A 24033-nucleotide genomic window follows, 5' to 3' on the forward strand; every position below is an offset into this window, starting at 1 on the left:
TCCTCTCAAGTGTGGACTGTCTAGATGACCAATGTAAGTTGATCTTGTTTGATGGTCCAACAGTGAACGGATTTGATTGGTGTTTTTACCACTTGAGTTGATGTTTAAGTAATGTTAAGTCTTTTTTATTTTTTTTTACTGAGAAACCACTCCAAGCTAATCCCTGACCTGTCCTAACCAACACATTGAGTTGATTGTAGAAAACACAGTTACAGTGATTTACAGGTCAATGAAGAATTGAAGGCAAACAATAGTAAACAATTAAAATATTTACCAGGTGAGCTATATGCCCCCCCCCCCCCCCCCCCCCCAATTGTTTTTAGCCAAATCCTGTTTAGTTTCTATAGAAATAAGTGAGAACAACTTTTACCACCTATTAGAAAGGAATCACAGACATTTTCCATCTTGTGCAGTTAGTCTGTTGATACCCCAGTATCCGCTGTCACTCATGATGTTTCACCCTGTAACACTTGGACATGTATCACTGTGATAAAAACACCCCAAAAAATGACAGAAAAAATGTATTCAACATGTACTTTGACTTTTTGGTTTGTTCCACGTTCCATTCCTTAATATGGAGACGGCAGAGTTTCTGAACCATACTGCAGCCAGGATGCTTTGGCTTCACTTTTGGGGAGCAGTCATGTCATCCATCTTTTATATACAGTCTCTGTTCTGTACCTGCAGCAGTTCAGTGAAAGAAAAAGACGCCGCAGAGGTCACTTGTGCGTTCATGTTTATATGTCTGTAATCTTGACAAGGTTGCACAGCATGTCCACTTGCTTGTCCTCAGAAGTGTAGGGACAACGTCAAAGTGTCCTAGCCTTTCGCTCTTGTATGTCAAGTAACCTTGATTGGGCAGATTAATGCTCCGGCTGTCTGATTACATCTCAACTATCTGTCAGGAAGCCAGATGGCAGCAGGTGACCACATAAATCATAATAAATCCACTTTTTCATTTATTTCTATGTTTATCTTAAAGGGTTTATTACAGTTGTTAATCGGGCTCTTGAGAGGTAATTTAAAGGTGTAATTATGAGAAATTAGAAAAACAATCATGAAAATATTTAATCTGACACGCATAAAGCTGTCACCGAGGCAGAATATATGGTTCATGCATGTGCTCTGCCTTCACGTTATGATTGAGGTCACTGATGAAATCCATAGAATACTAATAACTTGAGTGGCAGCCCCCCCAAACAATCTGCAGTCTGCTCAAGTGAAGTGGCTGTATGTTTTTGAATTAAGAGTATTTTCTATGTCCACTTGAGAGCGCTCACTGTCGCCGAGAAGGACTTTTGATGTTGATGTGTGTGGTGAGTTGTTCAATCTTGGGACCTCAACAACAGAGGTCAAAGGCCTAGATGACGACCGGCCTTTATTCTGACAATACTGTGATCGTCATATCTAATCTATTTTCATTCAAAACTAAATATCAGAGGTGTAATCTTCGACCTCAGTGATGACAATCATGTGTTGGTCAGATGTAACGGGCTCCAGCCTTTAAATCCTACATATCAGTGTATAATTGCAGTTTTGACTGAGAAGCTTCAATTTGTGAAGTATTTCCCATTAAATCTTCCCGATTCCCAGTTTTTAAAGACGTGCTCAGGTCACGTCAATGCAGTGGCTGTTGAATTCCCTGGAGGAGCTGCAGACTCTTCTTCTCTTTCATCATTACTTTTCTCATGCAGTCTGATTTATATTTTATTTTGGCTTATCAGTGTCAAACTGTGACAAACAACATTAACCAAGTCTTGCTTCAGACAAAGAGATGTCTTCACTTTCAATATTAATACATAAGTGTTACTTGAGGATATTTTCATAGGGCTCAAGTTTAATTAATGTTAAGGTGCTAACTGAACCGAGGTCTCACCCACTGAACTGAATGTTATTCAGTTTAAGGTACAAGCTGAAAAACCATCATGGTCAACTAGTTAACCACATCACTTTTCTGTTATGCGGAGAGGATTATGTTGTCATATGAATCAATTCTGCTTGGAAACTTCCAAATTGATTTAAAGCTCAGACGAAAATTTTGAAGTTGGACAAAAAGTCCTCCGAAATGTTCTATACTTTGAATCTGTGGTTCCCAAACTTTAGGTTTAGGACCCCTGGGGATTACAAATAAAATATCTGAGCCATGATTGTTAGAAAAAAAAATAATGTAATTCCGTAAACGTCTGTGTGTAGTTCATCAGAAGACATGGAAGGGACATGTTCAACTTGGCCTGTAAGCACGCTGCCCCCCCATGTCTGAAAAAAATGATAGCAGTTCAGAAACTCATTCAATAAGCAATTTTGGTTTAATTTGATTTTAAATGAAACATTGACCATACCATCTTTATTGCAGATTTACCAGGTAGGAACTGCCTTCTGATTCTCAGTGTCATCTGACCCCTGAGGTGATTGTGACAGATTAGCGACAGAATCAGTTGCATTAAGGTCGGTTTGCAGCAACACAGGAAATGTTGTGACATGTGCAAGTATTTGATAGATCCTCAAGACCTTGGCTCTTTTCTTTTGGGGGTCAGGGGCTGAACATTTTAAGAACCTCAGCTGTAAATCACAGACTTATCAGATGCTTCCATTCAGCAGTAAACGTTTCTCTATCTTGGCCCACAAGTGGATTTCTTTGGACTCTGAATTAGCCAGAGGCCGCTGCCCAGGTTGTTGTACTTCCTGTCCCGGCTGAGTTTAATCCGTTTAGCAAGAATCTTTTTCCTATATCTTCCTCTGTATCTCCCTTGAGTTGTGTACCTGTAATGGCCTGCACTATTTTCTGGTTAGAAGATTAATGGTGGTTATTTAGGAAAAGAAATACCCTGAAGGTTGACTTCACTTGTCGCGGTGTGAGGAACCAAAGTCTTTTCTCGGGTATAAATGAAGTTGGCACTGTAGGAAAGGATACAGAGTTCAAGCGCAAACGACATGATGGTGAAACAAGCTCTGTGCAAGTTTATATTTAAGTTAAGTTTAGATTTATTTGATCAGTTATTTAAAAAAAAACCTGCAAGAAATTGTCATATATGTCAGAGGATATATAATTCACCCCCTTTTTCAATAACTTTATTTTTCTAAAAAGAGCATCAACATTGTGACATCTAACACAAGTACATTACAGGAGCATTTGAGAACAATATGAACCAAGACAAATGTAACACACACACAGAAACAACCAAATCAAGTAAAAACAATAAAAAACAATTAATACCACAAACATCATCTAAAGAGAAAATAAACCAAACATAATTCAACAATATTATGAAAATGAATAGAGCATAATGTTCAAATTAAACACGTCTCTCCACACCTGAATCAGCCCAACCCCCCCATAACAACCCATCCATTCTATTACTGATCTTTCCTTCCATTCAAAACAGGTCCCATTACAATTTTTTGGGGAAACATGAAATCAGTATTATTAGTTTGGTTATACTTTAACTTTATTCAAGTATGTAAGACAAATCAATCTTGCCAAAATGGACAAAGGCCTCAACCTTCTGTTATCCAACACAGATCAGCTGCTCGCTTTCTCTTTAATTAGTCCTAATCACATGAGTTGACCTATTTCACTGATACAACCGAACAAAGGAATGTTTGAAATTAGCTGCGATGCCAAGTCCCAAATTGGATGTTTCATAATCGTCTAATCTGCTTCACAGGAACGCAGGCCTACAAAGGGAGGAGTTATTTTCAGATTGACTGTGAATGCACTGAGATATGTTTACAGACAAGAATTTGTAAAAATGTGTTTGTATTTGTCTTAAACATTTAATTCGATTTTTACCTATTCATTGGAAAAGATGCTTGTGGTTTGCTTTAGCACACCAGAGAGACCATTTTATTTTCTACCACTAGAGGGAGATATATGTTCAGGTTTCTGCTTTAAGAACAGTTCAGTTTCCCAGCACTAGGTTGTCTCTCTTCCTCTCTTCTTGATCTCCTTTGAAGAAAAAAAAAAAAAAATCTATTTCCAGCATTATTGCATCCCTTGACAAATTGACAGATACAGCACCATTCCAGCTAAATGGGGCCAAATTAAAACGTTGCCTTCCCGTGCATCTGGTTAATAACTGCATCCGAGCCGAGGATGCTCCTCTTTCTTGTACTATTACCAAGAAAAACGATGCCAGTAAAGTGGAGCATCGTGATTTAGGCATCCAAGTGCCCTTGTAAAGGATGTATACTGGTTCTAATCATGCATTATGGCAATATTATCGACTCATATCTTTCCCCTCCAAAACATGAGGACCTTTTAGTGTATGGCCTCATCTGGCTGAAGGTGGAGCTTGGCCCGGGAAAAGTGTTAGGAAGTATATTCTGTGCTGCGGTTTCAAGTTTCTTTCCAAGTTTGAGAGCAGCTGAGGAATGGTGCTTTAAAAATGTCATTGCCAAGGCTATTTCTTCTTTCGCTGACAAACTGCAGAAGGACAAATCGGCCCCACGCTCTTGGCGTTTCTGCAATCCGCAGCTAAAGCTTCGCCTCCTGCTCCCCCCCTCCCAAAAAAAAAGAGCTGTTGCCAATGCATCGCCATCATGACCCAAAGAGCGTCTGGAGTGAGCAAGATTAAAGGGGCAACATGTCAAAATCCTCTTTGACTCCTCCAAACACACTTGGGCTCAATCAATTAATTCATTAACTAAGTAGAGGTCACAGCCAATAGTTGAGCTAAAACAAATTAAATCAATTATCCAGGCTAATAAGATGGGGGAGGCTTTAATTAGTGAAAGTTTAATCAAAGCCATGTTTGCGCTGGGCCGTGTTATAAAGCGGCTCTGTGGATCTCCTATAGAAAGATCCATTAGGCCTGTCTAGCAAAACTTTGGCCACATATATGAAAATATACTGTATCCGCTTTTATGTTCTCATGTATTAGTTTCATCTTGGTAATAGAAGCTTCTGCCCGCTTTTATTTGATCCCAAGGAATGTGGAGCGTGCGGCTGCCAAGTTGTCCCTCCGCGTGAGCCTGTTTTTCTGTTGGGGAGTCAAATTATTCATGAGAAACTTGAAAAAAAAAAGAAGCTAAATAAATAAAATTAAAAGATGGGAAAAGGGCCTAACACTGATCCACGGCCAGGGCAGTTAGGTGCGCCGAGGATGCCAAGCCGCGGAGAGCAAATTAAGTACCCAATTAAACTAATTAAAATAAAACATGATGCAAGCAGTCAGGTCAGATGGTGGCGTCCAAGTTGCTTTGCTATATAAAGTTGAATTATGAAGGAAATAGACCCAAGACTGTTCAAACACTTTCTGTCCTCCTGTTTTTTTTTTTTTCACACACATTCATTATCTTGTGTGGGTGTGTGTGGTGGTGTGTTTCATAATCCCCTCAAGCCATCTGTTGTCATTAAAACCTGCTTCTACTGCGCAATAGTTCCCCAAGTATTAATCTGGCCACATGTTACTTTGAACTTCTGAAATGCAAAGTTTTACAGGTTGTTTTTTGTACGACCTCCATAATTTTAACAGCTCGCCAAACAAGACCACATGTGTCAATAGTGGTTTCTGTCTTACATAGTGATGAGTCAACCGTGGGGAAATGCTACAATTTTGGAATACTATCCTGTTTTTCATAATTCCAATAATCCAAGATTACGTTTTGCCTCTTAAAATTTGCCTCGAAAGTGGAAATAACGGGATGAACCGCTGATCGGTTCACTGGCATCGTTGCGGCAGAATCCTTTTTCTTGTCTGCTTCTCCTTTCTCCAGACCCATGTGGCTGGATTGGGCCCCGGCGAGTGTTAATCCTTGGCATAAATTGGGGCTAGGCTGGATTATGATGCGGAAACATCTGTATGGGCAGATGACGGGGTTGTGAAGCTCCAACCGAAGGATGAAAGATGAGGTGTTTGGGGAGGACTGTGAGGGGAGCGCATTGAAGTGAGGCCACTGTCAGATGTTCACTATATGACAATGAGAGGGATAGTGAAAGTCAGGATGTAGGGTTTAAAATATACAATTGCATTGGTACAAAAAAGGGCATATGTCCAATTGAAGGGATTAAAAGACTGATATTAAGTTACAAAGTAATGCTCTGCATATCTTTTTTTAAACTTAACTTCTCTTCTCTTCTTCTTAATTACGAGCCTCCAATGAGGCCTTTCCACCTTTTTGCGCGCGCATATTTTACATACAGACGTATTTCTATCTTGTCGTGTATGTATAGAGCCATTAATATGCAGGGATGGTTTAGAGGGCTGGGGAGACGAAGGGATTAGGCCTGTTTCAGTCCTCACTGGGGGGGTTGACGAAGGAGGAGGTTTACATCAACAAGCCCTGAGTCGGTGAACAGATGGCGGAGAAATTGCTCTGTTTGGAGAAGATGTGCAATTTATATCGGTTGATATTGTGGCGGGAGAGACCCAGAGAAGGAGAGAGAGAGATTGATTGCTGCAGAGACACGAGGCTGCATTGAAGTCAACTTAATGTCATTTGGAAAAACTGGCAAAAATGGCAGATTTCCTGTTTCAGTTTCTCAGTTGAGCTCCTCTATGAGGACGGAGATCTCCTGAATGAGCCCATGAGAGAAAGCAGCAGGTTCCTTCCCTCACCTGAACGCTCCAGAGATTTCTATGTTGCGTCTGAGCGGAGTATCACCTGCTGCGTTGTTAATGTGTGAAAGCCTGGACCCAATTGTGTGGATATTCATGTCTGAAAGTGTGTTACATGTTGAACACGGCCATCTTGTGCTGATGACGTCATTTGAAACCAGTCTGCGCAGTAGTGTGCGTGCGTGTGTGTGTGTGTGTGGATTCCCAGTAGGGGAGGTGTCCAAACGTGAGTCTCAGCTGTCAATCATGGTGTTCACCTCGTTGCTATAGCATCAAATAACGAATTAAAAGCTAACTCAACAGAAAACACTTGACCATACCTCAGTGGGATGAAGTGAAAATGTGACACACTTTTCACGATTCTCTGGCCGCATCAATACATACTTGGTTTTCCATGATCTTGTGGAATGATATTTACATAATGAAACAAGATAACTACGATGAGGATTTCACACAGCGCTGCAAATTCTACATTTCTTGTGAAAAATAAGGCACCTGTGTAGATCCTTTGGATCCAAAGAGTTTTGAGGGGGTCAGTTTCGTCTTCTGATGGGTGTAACTTGAAATGTGGTTGTCTAAGTAACATTATCTTGTCCAGTCATTAAGCAGGTATCCATTTTGACACGTTGGTTTGTGTGCCCTGACTTCTATCGAGGGAGAGGCGGTGGACTAGTGGCAGAAAGTTGGACTATGGGCAGAAAATCCAACGGTGGTCTCTGGTTCGACTCCATGGAGTGACAACAAAAAAAACATACCTGGATGGACATCACCTAGATCTGTTCCCCACTGCCTAAGTGCCTACCCCCACCCCGCTGTCTAAGTGCCCCTGAGCAAGGCACCTTACTCCCCCAGCACCTGCCAACTGCTCTGTGTGTCCTCCTGTGTTCACCAGATGGGTCAAAGGCAGAGGACAAATTTCCCCCCATTTGCACGTCGTGTGTGCATGTGGGTGTGGGACCAATAAATGTATCTTCTATCTCAGTCTAAAGCAGGTTCAGTGTGAGGTATGGATTTTGTTATAATGACGCTGTGTTCCACTTAAAGAATGGAGTTGAAGGTTTTCAGGAAGAAAACGTGACTATGAGCTCTGCTAATCTTGGGACTTCCCAAGTATTTTGTTGTCGGCGAGCTCTCACCTCTTTGTTAAGTCTGGGACGACACCCTTTGTCCATTAAGGATCCATACACTACTATTACATCAAGTAAGTGGAAACATGATCCAGATGCCACATACTGGATCAGCTCAATACACGCACGCACCCTCACCCCATTGATCTGTGGAGGTTCAGTCTGCGGAAACGCATCGATTGTGTGACATAGTTCAGATGGAATATGATGATTCTGCATTTTTATGATTGGTTGTATTTTTTTGCGGTTTACACAAGACTGTGAATTACGAGCGGGATAATTCTCCGAATCAATGATTCGATTTGACATTTGACATCAACTTTACAATTTTGTTTTAAGAAATTAAACAAAACAGCTCCTCTATGTTCGTCTACTTACTCTTCATTGTAAGGATCAACAGATTAAGTTTTTCATGCTCAGACAAGAGCTTTTTTAAGTGAATCTTTAACAGGACAGGGTACATGTTATCAAGTCTGATGGTGTTTCGAATCTACAGCAGAAAGGCCATGTAGTTAAATAAAAACAAAGAAAACTGAAATGTAACAATAATTTAGTTCATTGGTCAAAACACACAGCAAAAACGACAACTTGAAGATGCCCTAGAGGGCATCCTTCTGCCCTCTAGTGACCCTTCTTGTAACTGCGATGTACACTCTTCACATCAGAGAACAGCAGGTTCCTTTCGTATTATTGCTGTTGTCATTTCTACACCAGTGATTCGAGTGTAGTGGGAGGATTTTGCAGTTCAGTTGGTGTGTCTGTGTTATCTTTGCCTCCAGCAGGGGCCATGAGGTCTTGGAGGTGCACCTGCAAATAACTGGTAACTTGCTGCTAACGCTAGTTGCAGAGTTGACTCTGAAGGGCATTGCTTTTCTGCAGATGAATGCAGTATGTGACCAACATGACGGTGTTGAAAGGCGATCCAATCAGCAGAGGTCAACATTTTCATTTAGATAAATCATGACACCTCTACTTCTCTAGAGGGGAGGGGGACAGGCGGTGGACTAGTGGCAGAAACTTGGACTAGTGGCAGAAACTTGGACTATGGGCAGAAAAGGTCTCTGGTTCGTCTCAAAAAGACAAACCTGGATTGATCTGTCCAAAAATCCAAGAGGATTCTCCCTATCCTGTCTTGTGCCCCTGAGCAAGGCACCTTACTCCCCCAACATCTGCTCCCTGGGCGCCGTACATGGCTGCTCACTGCTCTGTGTGTCCTGCACCAGATGGGTTAAAAGCAGAGGTTAAATTTCCCTACAATTGCATGAGTGTGCCTGTGCATGTGTTTGGGATAAATAAATGTATCTTAATCTTAATCTAGCCAAAAGTTGAAATTCCAAAAACGGGTTAAGGCTGGCAGGCATTTTGTGGTTAAATGGTTAAATGTTTCCAGGGTCTGTTGATTTTAACAAGCATGCAGGGAGACAGAGGTCAGTCTGAACAAGAGTCAACCGTGAAGGGAGTGCCAATACAGGCAGTTAAAATTGAGATGGCTTAGTAACCCAGGGTGTGAGATAGACCTGCATGTCCGTTTGTGTGCTTGTGGCTACACCAATAACCGGCGTGAGTGAAAGGGTACTCGTGAGCTACAGCTCGAGCCACTGGCCGCCATTAGCCTGATTGGCCTGAGAGGTCGGCAGGGGTCAATTGATGGGTCAATCACATTGTCGATTTGATGACCCAACCACATTGGTTTGGCAAATAGAAGGCTGGACGCTGGCCCCCTTCACTCTTCCTCCCGTTGCTTGACTTATTGCGCATGCCAAGGCGCACGTTACATTAACACAGAAAAATCTATCCGATCACTTATGCTGATTTACGTTTGAACCGCGCTGCCCCGTCAACCCTCTTGACCAGCTCAAGAGAACATTTTAATGCAAGGAGATTTATGCTGCAAATGACTTCACAGTGGTAAAGTATGAGTGCATGAGCTGTGACGTTTGAATGGTGTGTTGGATTTTTCAAACCAGGCCGACCAAGACATAGAAATCTGATCTTTGGTCTATCTCGTGTTTAAAATCTATTTCTCAAAAGATTTTTCTTTTGAGAAGCTTCACTTGTTGAACACACATACATGCACACACATGCGTGCACACACACGCACTTGCACACACACATATATCACTATTGTCACTGCCCTTGTATCAGTTACGGCCATCAATTAAAAAGAAAACAGCAAGACCTACATGTGTGTTGAACCAAAACGTGGCCTAGATAGAAAACACAAGATAAACGCATCGGTTTTCGAAGCCCGTCTCCTAATCTGCAGCAAAGCACCAGGATGATCTGGTATCTTTATCAGAGCCCCATGAATGATACAGTTAGTACACAAGTACCCCAGCTCCGATACCACTCTTCCTTGAACCTGCCAATTCCAGATCTGCCCGAGCCACAAAAAGAAATACCTCTGCATGCTGCTCGGAGCGACATGATGTCAGGGGTCAAAGGTTCAAGGGTCAGGAGAGCAGGTGACCTAACCTCACTGCATCAACACAGTAAAGAAAGGTGAGGTGGGGTTAGACTATAAATTATTTTACCTAAATTGTTTTGTATTTTCTGTATAGAAGACGTTGGCCCAGCTGGGACTTCTAGGTTCTGTTTCAGCAGAATTATTTAGATGTAACTTCTCTGTTTTATGCAGTTTTGAATCAAGCCATTCACTTTTGTGTGTGAGTTAATTAGCTAATGGGAAGAGATGAGTTACAATAAGAATAGAAAGGGCTAATGCAGACATTGAAGCTACATTGTAGGGGAAATGGAAACGGAAGTGCTGCTGCTGCGGCTTTAGATTTGAAAATTTGGTTCTGTTGGTCTGGACCATGGCCTTAGTCCACTTTTACACCTGTTATTTTGGTTGAGACTAAACTGAAAAGTGTGATTGTCTGCACCAAAGAAGGAACAACACAGAGTTAATATGTAAAATCGGATTTATGGCGTACTTAAAACCAGAAACTCTTAAACTGCTATTGAATTATCTTATTTGTCTTAATATGGAGAATAAACCCAAGAAATCTTCAATGAGATATTTCCTCCTTGTATATATTTTATATTGTTACTATTCAGTTATTACACATAGAGAAGAATTCCAATTTTAAGCTGTATGTAGAAACAAATGAAAACTTAACATCGAAGTCCTCCGACATGTATAAAGTGTATAAATGAGTGATGCAAACGGAACAAAATCAGGGAGGTGGCTATCAGTCCTCCAGGCTCCTTTTTTTTCTGTTTTAACAATAGCCATGTTCAGCAGTGCTGCGGATCAGGTGTCCATCTTCACACACGGTGACCCCAGCTTTGCAGGTTTGCGGTTACCCAAAACTCCTCCAATATTAAACACAGACGTAAACTGCAACTGGTCTCCCTTTACACGGGTTACACACGCAGACACACCGACGCACGTAAGTACACAAGCATGTGCTGCACAATTGTTTATCTTAGCTGTGTGCATGCGTGTGAGCTAAGTACAAAGGATTGGTTTCGCAATGAAATGTTCAAAATACATGAATAGAGCCACACACAGCATGTAAGGTGTAAAAGGTCACATCGTCAGGAGAAAGAGCTGAAAGACAAACTTCTAGCTTTACGCTTCGGACTGAAAAGTTGTTTACCACCCTGTTGGTAACTATGACTTTTGAAACATATGTAGCTTGATAAAATGTGTTTATAACCTCGAACAAGGATTCTGCAAAAAACTTCTACCAAATTTCTTAGGATGGTATATGGGCCAAGGAATAACTCCTTATATTTGCAGCTGAATGCTTTCTGTCACTGTCTTGAACATTTTTAAATTGTGTGTTGTTTTTTCTGGGACATTTTCATTAATTTCCTAGAGAATAATTCATGGGTTCTGATGAAAAAAAATCATATTTAAAAGAAGGCATATTTAGAGCGTTGTCTACAATCTGGTGCAGCTTAAATGCATTGAAGGGGACCTGTGGGCCTTGGACAAGGAAGTGTTGTCTTATTGTTAACTTCTCACTGTGAAAACTTGTGTTTATTTGAAATGCTTCATGATTGTGTTAAAATTATCTTCTGATAATAATATCTCAGTCTGAGATATTATTTTAAATTAGTCCTGTAGATTAATAACGCAAGCTATATTCGATATGCTTTGTAAAATCTTTTATCCATTAATTCCACACCGTAAATGTTTCCTCACTTGATAATTAGTTCCTCCACGATTCCCAGCATGTAACAACATTTCCATGCCACAAGAGCAGACTTGCTGCGGAGCTTGTGCTGGCTTATCCGGCCCAGGTGGGGTTTTGTCCCAGTCAGCTCACTACAAAGAGCGTTTAGCCTCTCCTGAATAACCCAGTGAGAGCATCCGGCAGATGGAGACCCGGGGTTCGTAACCTGAGAGTGACATCTGACACATGGGCCCAGAGGGGACCTGGGGACTGGATGACTTCAGGTGGTTGGTGGTGGTGGTGGTGGTGGTGTGCCCTCTGGACATGTCACCTAACCTGCAGCTCTTTTTGCTCTGCTCCCTTGGTGATGCCTAAATGGGGCAGAGTGGTTGGGATAAACACTCTCTCACCTGGCCTGAGAAGGTCCAGTTTCCACCAGAGAGACTCATTTAGATGTCTCATGGTCTGGTTTGATATTTTTCCCCTTCTCCGAGTGCACTACAGTATTTCATTTTGCAAATGAAGGGAATAGAAGGGATTGTGACTTCCTAAAAGTCTCCTTATTGTGTTTAACTTTGCACTCTATAGAGTGTGTACCTCTGCCAAGGCACAACAGTCCCTTTTTAAATTCAATCAAGCTTCCTCTTCTTCTTTGCACGGTTTAATGTTGGGTGCTAACCAGCATCAAGGTGCTTTACCGCCATATGTGTCTTCTTTTTAGTACCAAAGACTTCTTCTCCTGTGTTCTGTTTATTGGTCCAAGCCGTACAACGGCCAAATTTCACACACTCATAGATATCAATCAATCACATTTTAATTGTAAAGCCATTATTCACAAATCACTAATTTTCTCATGGGGCTTAACCAGGTCGGACATCGTCTGTTCTGAACCCTCAAAAAGAGTAAGGAAAAACTACCAAAAAAACTCAGAGACAGACAGCAGACATTGAACATTTTTTTAGAACAAACATTGTAGTATTTGTACATAAGAAAATGTCTGATAGAGAAGAAGGGAGCAGCAATGGAACAATTAACTGAGTCAGTTATATCAGACAAAATGCCTGATTTATCTCATCAACATTCATTAAAAATGTTTCTTCTTTTTCATTTTAAACAGATCCAGCGTCTGATTCAGATTTGCACTAAATTGAATGGGTTCAAACATAACTTTGTGTGGTAAATAATAACTATTTTTTTCCCCCCATTTTCCACCAAAGTGCACCATGTTGTGGTTCAGCCGGCACAGAGGTCCATGTCTGTCAAGCAATCACAATTACTGTATATTTGTTGGCAACCTCTGCAAGTCGCCCTGAACGTGGTGCTCAGTAACTTATCGCCCCAACCCTAACCTTTCTGGGCATTGGGAGCATCCATCATCTTAAAGTGCGATCTATTCCGGTCCACCTTCAGTCACGGGAGGGAAAGGCCTGAGCTAGCGCGTGTGTGTGTCGGCACAACTTATGGGCTGTCAGCACAAAGTGCAGAGCCTTGCCGGAAACTGACAACCACTGAATGACTGACAGTGACATTGCACCATTATGTTCTCAGTGTGTGTGTCTGTGTGTGTGTGTGTGTAATCGTGCACATTAAACCTCCCCTCAGTTGCATTTCTCTCTTTGCCCTTAAGGATCTTTCAGGTTTTTCATGCCAGCCTTCACGTAGCGACGAGCTGCACAGAATCACCACTTATCATTATGATGGCTTCATCACTGTCACCTGGGAATGTGACTGTGGTGAATTAGACAAGCCTTCTCTCCTCATCGCTACATTAATGACATTCATTCATTCCCCAGACTGCTATAGTTTTGTTTTACATTTTCATATCTCGCGTCCATAAACATTTTAAATTTCATCTCGGTGACACTGAGACCTATGAACAAGTTAAAATTCTGCTGCTATCTTGGTGCACCCCTCTTTCCTCCTGCATGACTCCTCCTCCTTCATTTCTCCTCCTGTTCCTTTTTCGGTTTTTCTCACTTTCAAATATTCTCGCCGCTTTTTTCCCCTCTCCTCTCTGTACCATGTGATCCCTCACTCCATCCCCCCTGCTTCCCCTCGCCGACCCTCCTCTTTCCCATCAGCACCCAGGGGCTGATGAATGCGTGGCCTCCTATTGATCGCGATGGGTGATGGATGATGGCTGGGAGATGAGTGATGGGGTGCAGGCAAAGGTGCCAATAAGGGGGCAGCCAGAGGGTGGGGTCTCCCCTACTGGCGCTAATGAGAGAAGACTAGGGAGCCGGCGGCCGCGGCACCCGGCTCGGCCCCGCCTTCGCAACACAAACCACACGAGGCTCTGCATTTTCAGCTCCACTTTGCATTTTCTTCCCACTCTTAGAACCTGCGGGTCACACTGCTATATCCTGTTGGTGACAGGCCTTGCATTGCATCCAGTGCGTGCCTCTGCATGTTTGTAATTGCATGAGGTAGCAGAAAGTTTTTCGTGTGTTCTCGTACGTAAGAGTGGGAGGAAAACAGGGGGTAATGGTTTGTAAGTGTGTGTGCATGTGTGTGGGTGGCTGCAGCGTGGGTGGGTGTGTGGGTGGCTGGGGGGGAGGGCTGGAGTGCCCAAGTGGTGGTTAGTACAAAAAGATGATGGATGATGGGGCAGGAGGAGAAGACTGCTTCTCCGCTCCAAATTGATATCCCAGCAAATGTTTTTGTCTGCTGTGAAAAATGGTGCCGCGACTCTCATCTCCGCTGCCCCCCCCCCCCCCCCCCCCCCCCACCGGTCTCTCCTCGGGCTTCTCTCTCTCTCTCCGCAGTGAATCATGCTCCGTAATCCATTTCCTACACCAAAAGCTTGACTTCTCGTTCCCTGCCATTCTGATAACACCAGATCACGGCACCGGGCCTCCCGGCTTTCTGCTCACATTGTATTCCCGGCTCTCATTTCCTCGTTGCCATAGAAACCTGCCCTGGATTATTGTTCGTCGCCCCCCCTCATCCTTCATCTCCTTCTTCTCTGCCCCTCCTGGAACAGCATTTAGAGAAAACTGCCTATCAGAGTGGACTATCAATTGTGGGCTATTACTGTGGCTATTGGGGGGAGTTGAAAAAGTAAAGGTCCTCCAGGGAGAGGTCAGCTGATTCTCTAATTGAGTGGGATGATGTGAGTGTTTAGTAACAGAGCCACACAGTTGAGAAAAGGCTACGCAGTGCAGATTTTCATGTGATTCTTCAAGAGAGGAAAAACCTTTTACAACAAATGACCAAATGTCAGGAAATGACCTAATGGTCTTGTCATTCTGAAGAAAATAAATTAGATGGATTTAAATACCATATATTATATTTCTTTAACAACTAATTCAACACACACATTTTTTGTGATGTGAAACGTTTCTTCGAAGTGTTGTTTTGTTAAATGTTGTTTTCATTTTATGAAGGGTTGTTTCCTGAAATGTTGCGTTTTGTAAAATGTTTTGTGGTTTTTATATTTTACAAACTGATGTTGTGTTTTGACCCCCATGGCCACCGTAGTGCCATGCACCCTTCATATCTTTTGCATTATGAAAAAAGTTATGTAATCTATAACTACAAACGTATCATCTGCATCAACTTTTCAGTGCTGGACCATTACTGACATGTCAGGTGTTATTTTACAATAGTATTCTTCGTTTTTATCTCCAGATGAAGTTGAAATTGAAATCTGTAAGGTTAACTGGAAGAACGATGGGGGAAAATACAAAAATAAGATCTAAATTGAAAATGAGCAGATTTTTTTCCTCCATTGTCTGGTATATTTATAGTTTTCATGTTTGTGCCAGATTCTATCTTAGTCCCAGTGGATTTAAACAAAAAGCAGAGCGTTGTGTTGAAACCTCCACACACTCCAATGGCACATGTGAACATGTTCCAGGCCTCAACAGTTCTGGGGGAAATCAAGTGTTGGGGATGAGAAATGAGAGAGTAATGTTGGGAGAAAGGGATGAGAGAGTTGAGAGATAACAGGGGGATAACAGGAGAGATGGGGATGAGCTCACTTCTTTTGCGGTGCTTAAGGAGAGAACCATCTGCAGGAGAGATTGTGCCTCAGATTAGGAGTGAGGCGAGGCTCCAGCGCAGGGGATTACAGCTGCGAAACAGAAGCAACACTAATAGAGGACAATCCAGCTGCCTGGAGCCAGCTCTGCCGCCCACCCAGGAAAACACACGGGCTAAAGAAAAGAAAAGAAACAGACATAGAGATACAACAAAGGCCAATCTACATCCAAACAAAAAAAATATATGCACTATATATGCACATGCACACTTTGAATTTGAGGTTGGAGTGTTTGGCTCCTGGGTTTGTGTCGTAACTTTAATCCTAGCTCACTGACTGGGCTGCCCAGTGAAGGGGCCAAGAAGCCTACTCCCATAAGACCAATCTCTCTGACATCTGGGCCTCTGCCTTTCTCTGGGCTTCAGACAGATGTTGGATGATTGTTAAGCTCCCAGGGTTCTTAGGGAAAGAGACGTGAGAGTTGGCCGTGGTTAAACAGTGGTTATAAAAACACTGTGCCAGTCAGGCACGTTAAGACAAAATGTTTGTTGATGCTGAGGATTTTCTTAACATGCATTTCTATCTATTGAACATTTTTACAGGGAGTTTATTAAATATATTTTAATAATTGTTCAATATTCCTGTCAGCTCAGGAGGTAATTCTTTTTTTCTCTTAACTGATCTCCTCTCCACTTGGAGGTCTAATTGTTTCAATTAAAATACCTCAATTATTGGATGCATTACCATTATATTTATTGCAGACATTCATACTCTCCTCAGAATGAACTGGAACCCCTGACCATTCATGTAGTGCCATCATTGGATCAAATTTCTTTGGTTTACAAGCAAGTAGCAGCAGAAGCAATGGGGTCCCAGACTGAGATGTGCTAACATTGGCATGAACATGGTGAACACACTGCATATAACGATGGTAGCCCCCTGCTGGCTGGCTGCGGTATGGGTCGTAAATCAACCTCCATGTAAGCCGCTTCAACCGCTAACATGTTGAGCATTTTAGTAATTTTCTTTTTCTAACAGATTTCTCTTGATGATTTTTTAAAAATATGTTGCTACGTTCACATGAATTTAGAAGAAATTGAATTAGTTTAGTCAACAGAAGTCACATGGTACATCTCAGTATTAGAAGAATCAAAAGTCACACAACTTCAGATCCACGTCGACATCCGCTGGCTGTTTTCTAACCACAAAATGAGCTACTGTGTGAGACATTTCTGTCGATGTAAATGTGCTAAAACTCCTATCAGGATCGTTTCCCTGCCTCTGCTAACTTTAGTCTGCGCCTCAGATTTACAGCTGAGGGGGTCAGATCTCTTGTTATTCTCAGACTGCGCAGATTTATAGACTTTGGGTGAATCTCTCTCTGGGCAGCCGGCACTGAAATAATGAACACATCACTGAGGACGCCACGCACACACACACACACACAGACAGACAAATCATCATCACGAAACATACATTTTTTTCATATTAATGATGAAAATATATTCACGCTTATATAGAAAATGCAGGATATAATGTAAATATTTGTATAAAGTACACATACACTCAAATGAACGTGTGCACTTTGGTTAACCAAACTGAACATCAGCATGTAGATATGAATGCTATTGTCGCTGTGAAATTATTTCTCAGTGCAATACATCGAGCTGTGGGCTGGGATGTCGTGTTTCCTCTACAAAACATGACCTGGTGAAGAACCCATACAATTTTGGGGCAGATCCGGATCAGGGGGAGCATCCAGGTGGATTTTTTTACTTTCATTAGTTTTGTCAGATCTAGCGATTTTCACAATATTCATTGATTTCTCAGAGAATAAATCATGGATCTTGATTTAAAAAATGGGACATGTTAAGGGGGACTAATATCAGTTTCATCATTACATTACATTACATTTCATTTAGCTGACGCTTTATCCAAAGCGACTTACAATAAGTGCATTCAACCCCGAGGGTACAAACCAAGAACAACAAGAATCAAGAAAGTACAGTTTGGGGATTGCTGTCGCTCAGGAAGTAATTGTTTTGGACCAGAATTGGGTAATCTGCTCCCATTTGTAAGATCTGGGCCACAACTAAGACATTGCATTACCGCATGTCAACCAAAGGACAAAAGGTATTTACCATTTACCAGATGGGCCTCTTTGGGTTCACATCCAGATACATCTGAACTAGAGCAACGCATGTTTGTGTAATGTAATGTAAGGCCACAAGAAGGCTGGAAGTGCTGCATCATTGCCTGAAGTGGCCCACGTACATATACTATTTTGAGTGTTGTCCACTAACCAGAAGGATTGTTGGTTCGATCCCGCGGTGTGTGTGTGGGTGAATGCTACTTGTACTGACTGGAAAAGCACTTTATCAATACAGTCCGTTTACCTTTATATTTGATCTGTACATGATATAACCTAATGCAATACTTACTGAATGCTACGTACAGGAGGCTAAAAGATGCTAAATTGTTAACCCACCCCGTTCACCCCATAATGTCCAGTTGTCACTCTATAATGGCTATGATATAGTTTGATTGGTGGATTAAACACTTATCCCTCCCCTCAGTCTGCCTTATTGATTCCCCCCCACCCCGTCCTCCCCCTCTTAAAGGTGAGGTGGACGCATGGCCTGATAAATGGCAGAGGATTGATTCGTATTTAATTAACAATTTGCCGGAGACTGTCTCTACCCCCCCCACCCCACCCTTTCCTTTTCGTCTCAGGCAGCTCGTGAGACACGCGACGGGGAGAGCAGAAGAGAGGAGAGGTGATGCATGGGTAATTTATAGTCTGATCGATAAGTCCTGGCCTAACATCTACACCGCCTGGGTACGAGGGCTGGAAGGACTGTCAGGGTCCACAAGCGGGTTAGAAGGTGAAGCGGCGAAAAAGGGAAAGAGTGACAGAGAGAGAGGGAGAGAGAGAGAGAAAGAGAGGGAGAGGGATTGAGGGAAGCAGACAATGACAGGAATGAGGAAGGAGCCACGGAAAGAGAGAGACAGAGAGAGCAGTAAAGAAATCATATATTCAAAGACTGAAAAAACGGCAAGTAGCAAAAGGATGGAGAAACTTGCATGAAAGCACTAGTACGTGTAGCCGAAAATGTGTGTGACCTTCAAGCAACAACACAGATACCGAAAGAAAAGTGATAATTAGGATAAACATAATCATTGATATGCCAGAAAAAGAAGGTCTTGGCACAGATTCCAAATTTTTCTTCTATCATTATGAACTTAAAAAAATACTATCATCCTAATACTGGCATCAAATGTAACTAATCACTGTTGTGCAGAAGCTTTTGAGATTTATTTTTACAAACTAATGTGCAATTTCAATTTCCAATATGTGCTTTACTGTCATCTTTCATATTTCTGTGTATCTTTACCTATTTATTAGTTTTACTGAGTATATACCTTTACTGCAAATTTCCCAGACTAATAAAGGATTATCTAATTTTATCTGAAGTTATAAAACAGTATTTTAGAGCTGGAAAAATCAATCAGTTTATCGATTAGTCAATTGACAGATAATTAATCTACCTGATTAAGTCATTTTTCAAGCAGGAAACATTTCGTTGTTTTCCTCTCATGTAGTAGCAAACTGAATAGCTTTGGGTTTTGGCTGTTGCTTAAACTAAAACATGTAATTTTAAGATATCCGCTCAGACTTGTCTGAAATGTCTTACATTTTATTGACCGAATTATTAGTTTATTTGATAAACTATCAGATTAATCAATAATTAAACCATTGTAGTTTGAAGTCTTTTGTCTAAAAACACCTTACACACCAGGATGTTGTTATTCTGAGGTATGTCCAATAGGGGGCAATGCTGAGTCCTCATACTCCATATACAGTATGCTGCTCTAACAGCCAACATACACCCAGCACTGGAAGGAGACACATGAAAAACAACTTCTTAAAGGCAGCCTGAAGAAGCCACGTCCGAGTGTTGTGTGTCTGTTCGGTGAAACGAAGCCGTCGTCAGGATACAAGACGTTAGAGATATTCATAAAGGTGATCAGAGGTTTTCCTCAAGCAGGAAGAAACGGTCAACAGACAGAACACATGAGTGTGTCTGTGAATTCAGAGGGGGGGGGGGGGGGGTATATTCATTCACGCAGAGTAAACCTGCACCAAGGTGAGAACAAAGACAATTAGTCCGTGCTGCTGACTCCCCACCATCATGAGCAGTGTCCAGATCACCGGGTCTGGACACTGGACACCACCACCACCACCACCCCCCCTCCCCACTCACACACACACCCGCATTGACCAAATGGGCCGCTGAGTGGGCACAGTGCGGGGATGAGACCGCAGCGTTTACGGCCCTCCCCATAAAAGTGTTTTATCACACATCTTGTAATGCAACACATTAAGGGTTGCTGTTGTTATTTTCCAGCAAGGTCATTTTTACCCCCCCCCCCCCGTCCCCCCCGCTGCGCCTCCCGGCCTGCGCCACCGTCCCTCTCCCTCGCTCCCATCCTCCCCTTCTTGGCCGTTCTCACCGTGACGAGACGCCGAGGCGTGATGGTGTTATTATGCCCATAAAGGTGCGACTGGTGGAAAATGCACACATGTAGGTAATAGCCGGGGTCAGTGTCGTGACAAGGTCATCTGCAGCATCCGGCCCACATTCACTAAAGAGGTGGTTTTATCTCCATGTTTCTGTTTGTGCACTGGCGGCATTGTTTGTTTCCTTTAACTCAGCTGGTAGGCACATTTCTTTAAAGTAAACGTCTGTGTGTGTGCGTTTTTGTGTGTGTGTGTGTGTGTGTGCACCAAGTTTCCACTCACCACATGTAATCATGTGTGTTTTCTTCTTCTGTGTCATTGTTGAATTGCTTTTGAGCTTATGTCGGGATTACAGCTCTGTGTCAGACCTACTTTTACCTTTTACCAGTATTTTTAGCCCTTCTTTTATTCAGTCATCATCTTAATGAACGCATATCTGTATTTTCTTTTTTTCATTTTTATTATTCCCCCCCCCTTCTTGTTTAAGTCTGCAGGCTTTTCTGGTAATCCTATCAGTTCGGCCTTACCCCCCCCTAACCCCCGCGACTCTCCTGCTGCTTCAGCAGTAATAAAAGAAAAGCATAATCCAGTGTTTAGAAATATGAGATTTGCCTCGTTGGAATTCGTGGAGCCGTGTTGGATTAAGGAAGGACTGGAGCCCCTGGTGATCTGAATGAATGAAGAGATGGGGAGGGAAAAAGTGAGAAAAGCACAAGTTGGGTTCCAGTTGGTGAAGACGTTCAGTATTTAGATATAAAATATTAATTGGTCTTTAGCCGTGATTAAATCATTGCAGGAGGAGGTACGTTTTTTTCGGGGGGGGTTCAGTGAAACAAATATTTTATTTTATTGTGCGAGTAAATCACCCTATGCACAGATGTGTCTTTGATTTTATTTCCTGTGCGAGTGAGAGTGGGCCTATGAGGGTGGTCGACAGAGAAAGTGGGTGTGTGTTTGCGTTATTTATGGCTGCCAGGATTTGAAATGATAGAACAGGAAATTGGGCCGCTTTTTCATTTTTTCCCCTCCTTCCTATTTTACTGCACCCCGCTCATTTCTTTAATACCCTCTAAAATGTAAATCCGTATGCACACATGCATCTCGGACAATGTCCCCGATGTGAATTTTATGTAAAACGCACCCATAACTCTAGTGGACGATGTAACATATGACTCTATGTAATTTCATTATGTAAAAGGGTTTTGTGTTTGTTGGAGAGCAGGAGGTGTGTGTGTGTGTGTGTGTGTGTGTGTGTGTGTGTGTGTGTTTCTTTCTGGTGTGTATGGGCACATGCATGTGGTCGGGGGAGTTAAGAAGATAGAAGAAGTGATTATTAGTAAAGCCTTATGTTTGTGTCATGCCTGTGCGGACTGGGCAGGGTCGGGGGGGGGGGGGGGGGGGGGGATGTGTGTCAGCGTCAAGATCTCAGAGATGCAAAGTGGACGCGGGCATTAAATAAAGAGCGGAGCCTTTCATTGACATTAGAATAATCCCAGCAGGGGTTTTTTTTTGTTTGGAGATTTTACTGTGCACTTATGAAGGTAGGCAATCTACATATGGGACTGAGTTCGAAACAGGTCCGATCAAAATAAATGTAATATTGTAAGTACTGTAAAACAGAGGCTGATCTCAACCTCCATAAACCTCATAAGAAATATAATGCAGATTAGAAACGTGCTTTATATTGTTGCAGTAACTATATTTTATTATGGGTGTATAAGACCACTATTTAAATTTACTGTAATCCCAATACAATCACATTGTAAAAAATACCATATTGTGTTTTATATAAGGCCTTATTTTTTTGCTTTAAGTTTATACTGTGAACTCTGGATGTGAGGATTTAATCCGCTCTCTGTGACATGTAGTGTTTGTCAAACAAAACAAAGACGCACAATGAATTACATGATTCCAAAATAGGAACTGAAAAAACAAGTGTGCTGTAAGAAATAATTAAGAAAGTGGCCCCTTTTATGTAGACAAAATATTGAAACACTTTTGATGAATTTTGATGAATCAATAAAAAATATATGGATCAATATTGATTTTTAAAGTACACATTAAAATGTATACTTTCTTTCAAGTTGAAAACAAACAATCCCGAATACTGATTAAATCATTTTTTTTATTTTATTTTATAAACTTTTTAATTTACTTTTAAGTAATATCTATATGATGAAATCATATTTGGACTTAATTTTCAATAAATAATTAAAATTATAATGAAAATGTAACATACTGTGAATATGTGGGGAAAATTCACGTTTGTTTGTGTACAGGAATTTTCCCCACAATATTTCAATGTGTATCATTCGCTCTGTCCTTGTAGGTGCATGTGATCGTCTCTGCAGATGCCATAATTCTCATCCACGTGTCCTTGTGTGGATTTCATCCTATTAGTGTAATTAGAGGTGGGAGCCGGACGTTTGATCGTTTCCTGGTTTATTTTTTACCCATTAACCTTTTTTTTTCCTTATCAGGAGATGTTTTCCATGCATGTTTGTGAAGCAGCCCGCTCTTTAAGGGCTGACTGGACTGGCCCAGTCCGTGTTTGTGTGTTTGCATACGGGATAAAAAAAAAAAGAGAAGGCCTTTCAGCAACGGAAACCTGCTGCTGGAATTATGACATCAATCTCCTTTATTTCAGTATCTTAGGAGAAACACTGCCCACACACAAACATCAGCACTCACACACACACACCCACATCTTTTCTTTTATTAAGGAACTGCCAATCCATAATGTGGAAATCATGCTCTGCTGATATCGATCGGGGACAGAGGGGGCAGTGTGTTGTTTAGTAGCTATGGCAGTGAGATCACAAGTGTATTTGTACATATGTATTTGTGCTGCGTGTGTGTGTGTGTGTGTGTGTGTGTCCACGCTGCACCAGACACTCCAGTCTATTGGATTGAGATTCATTCGCTGTTTAAGGGTCAGGGTTCGGGCCACGTGTGCGCTGCATGGCTCGCTGATCAATACCGCCGCCACACACCCAGCCTGACCCCTGCATTTAGTCACCGTAAATCCCCGAGCAACCCTTTTTCTCGAGTTCGCCACCGCCCCCCCCCCCCCCCTCCTCTCCATCCTCCTTTTCTTTGCTTCTTGAGTCATTTAAAGAAGTGATGGAGTCAAGGGGGAGCACTTTGTAAGATCTAAATACATTTAATGTAACCAGGGATGGCCGGTTGATGGCTAATGCTCGGAGATTCAAGCGATGGCCTCGCCTCGGGAGGGACGTGCTGAGCGGGGGAGAAAGTTCAGAACGGGTTTTGATGTTGTAATCAGTGAGATGGTGACGCTTTTATACTCGACCACGACTGAACCCTTAATCTGTGAGCTTTAACACTCCCAATTGGTCAAAGGTAAAGCTGATACACTTACTAAAGGTTAACATTTGTTGACTTAGACATTTTCCAGGAGCATTTTGGGGTCCCCAGTAGGGATGGGCGTTCGATTAAATTCTCTTCGTCGATCGTCGGGAGAGTTAATGACGAATTTTCGATTAATCATTAATATTTTCAAGTTAAAAAATTCACTATTTATAAACTACATTAAAATGCAGTGGGGAAAAAAAAGCATGTTTCCTCATTGAGATCTTTATTACAAGATGAACAAAATATGCGCTGCCGTAATTTTAAGCAGCGGAGCCGACAGCTAGAAGCCGGTGCTACTAAACACAACTGACCCTCGGTTTTTTTTTCTCCAAAATAAAATAAT

The sequence above is a fragment of the Pleuronectes platessa genome, chromosome 19 (genome assembly GCF_947347685.1).
Source record: "Pleuronectes platessa chromosome 19, fPlePla1.1, whole genome shotgun sequence".
Classification (NCBI taxonomy): Eukaryota; Metazoa; Chordata; class Actinopteri; order Pleuronectiformes; family Pleuronectidae; genus Pleuronectes; species Pleuronectes platessa.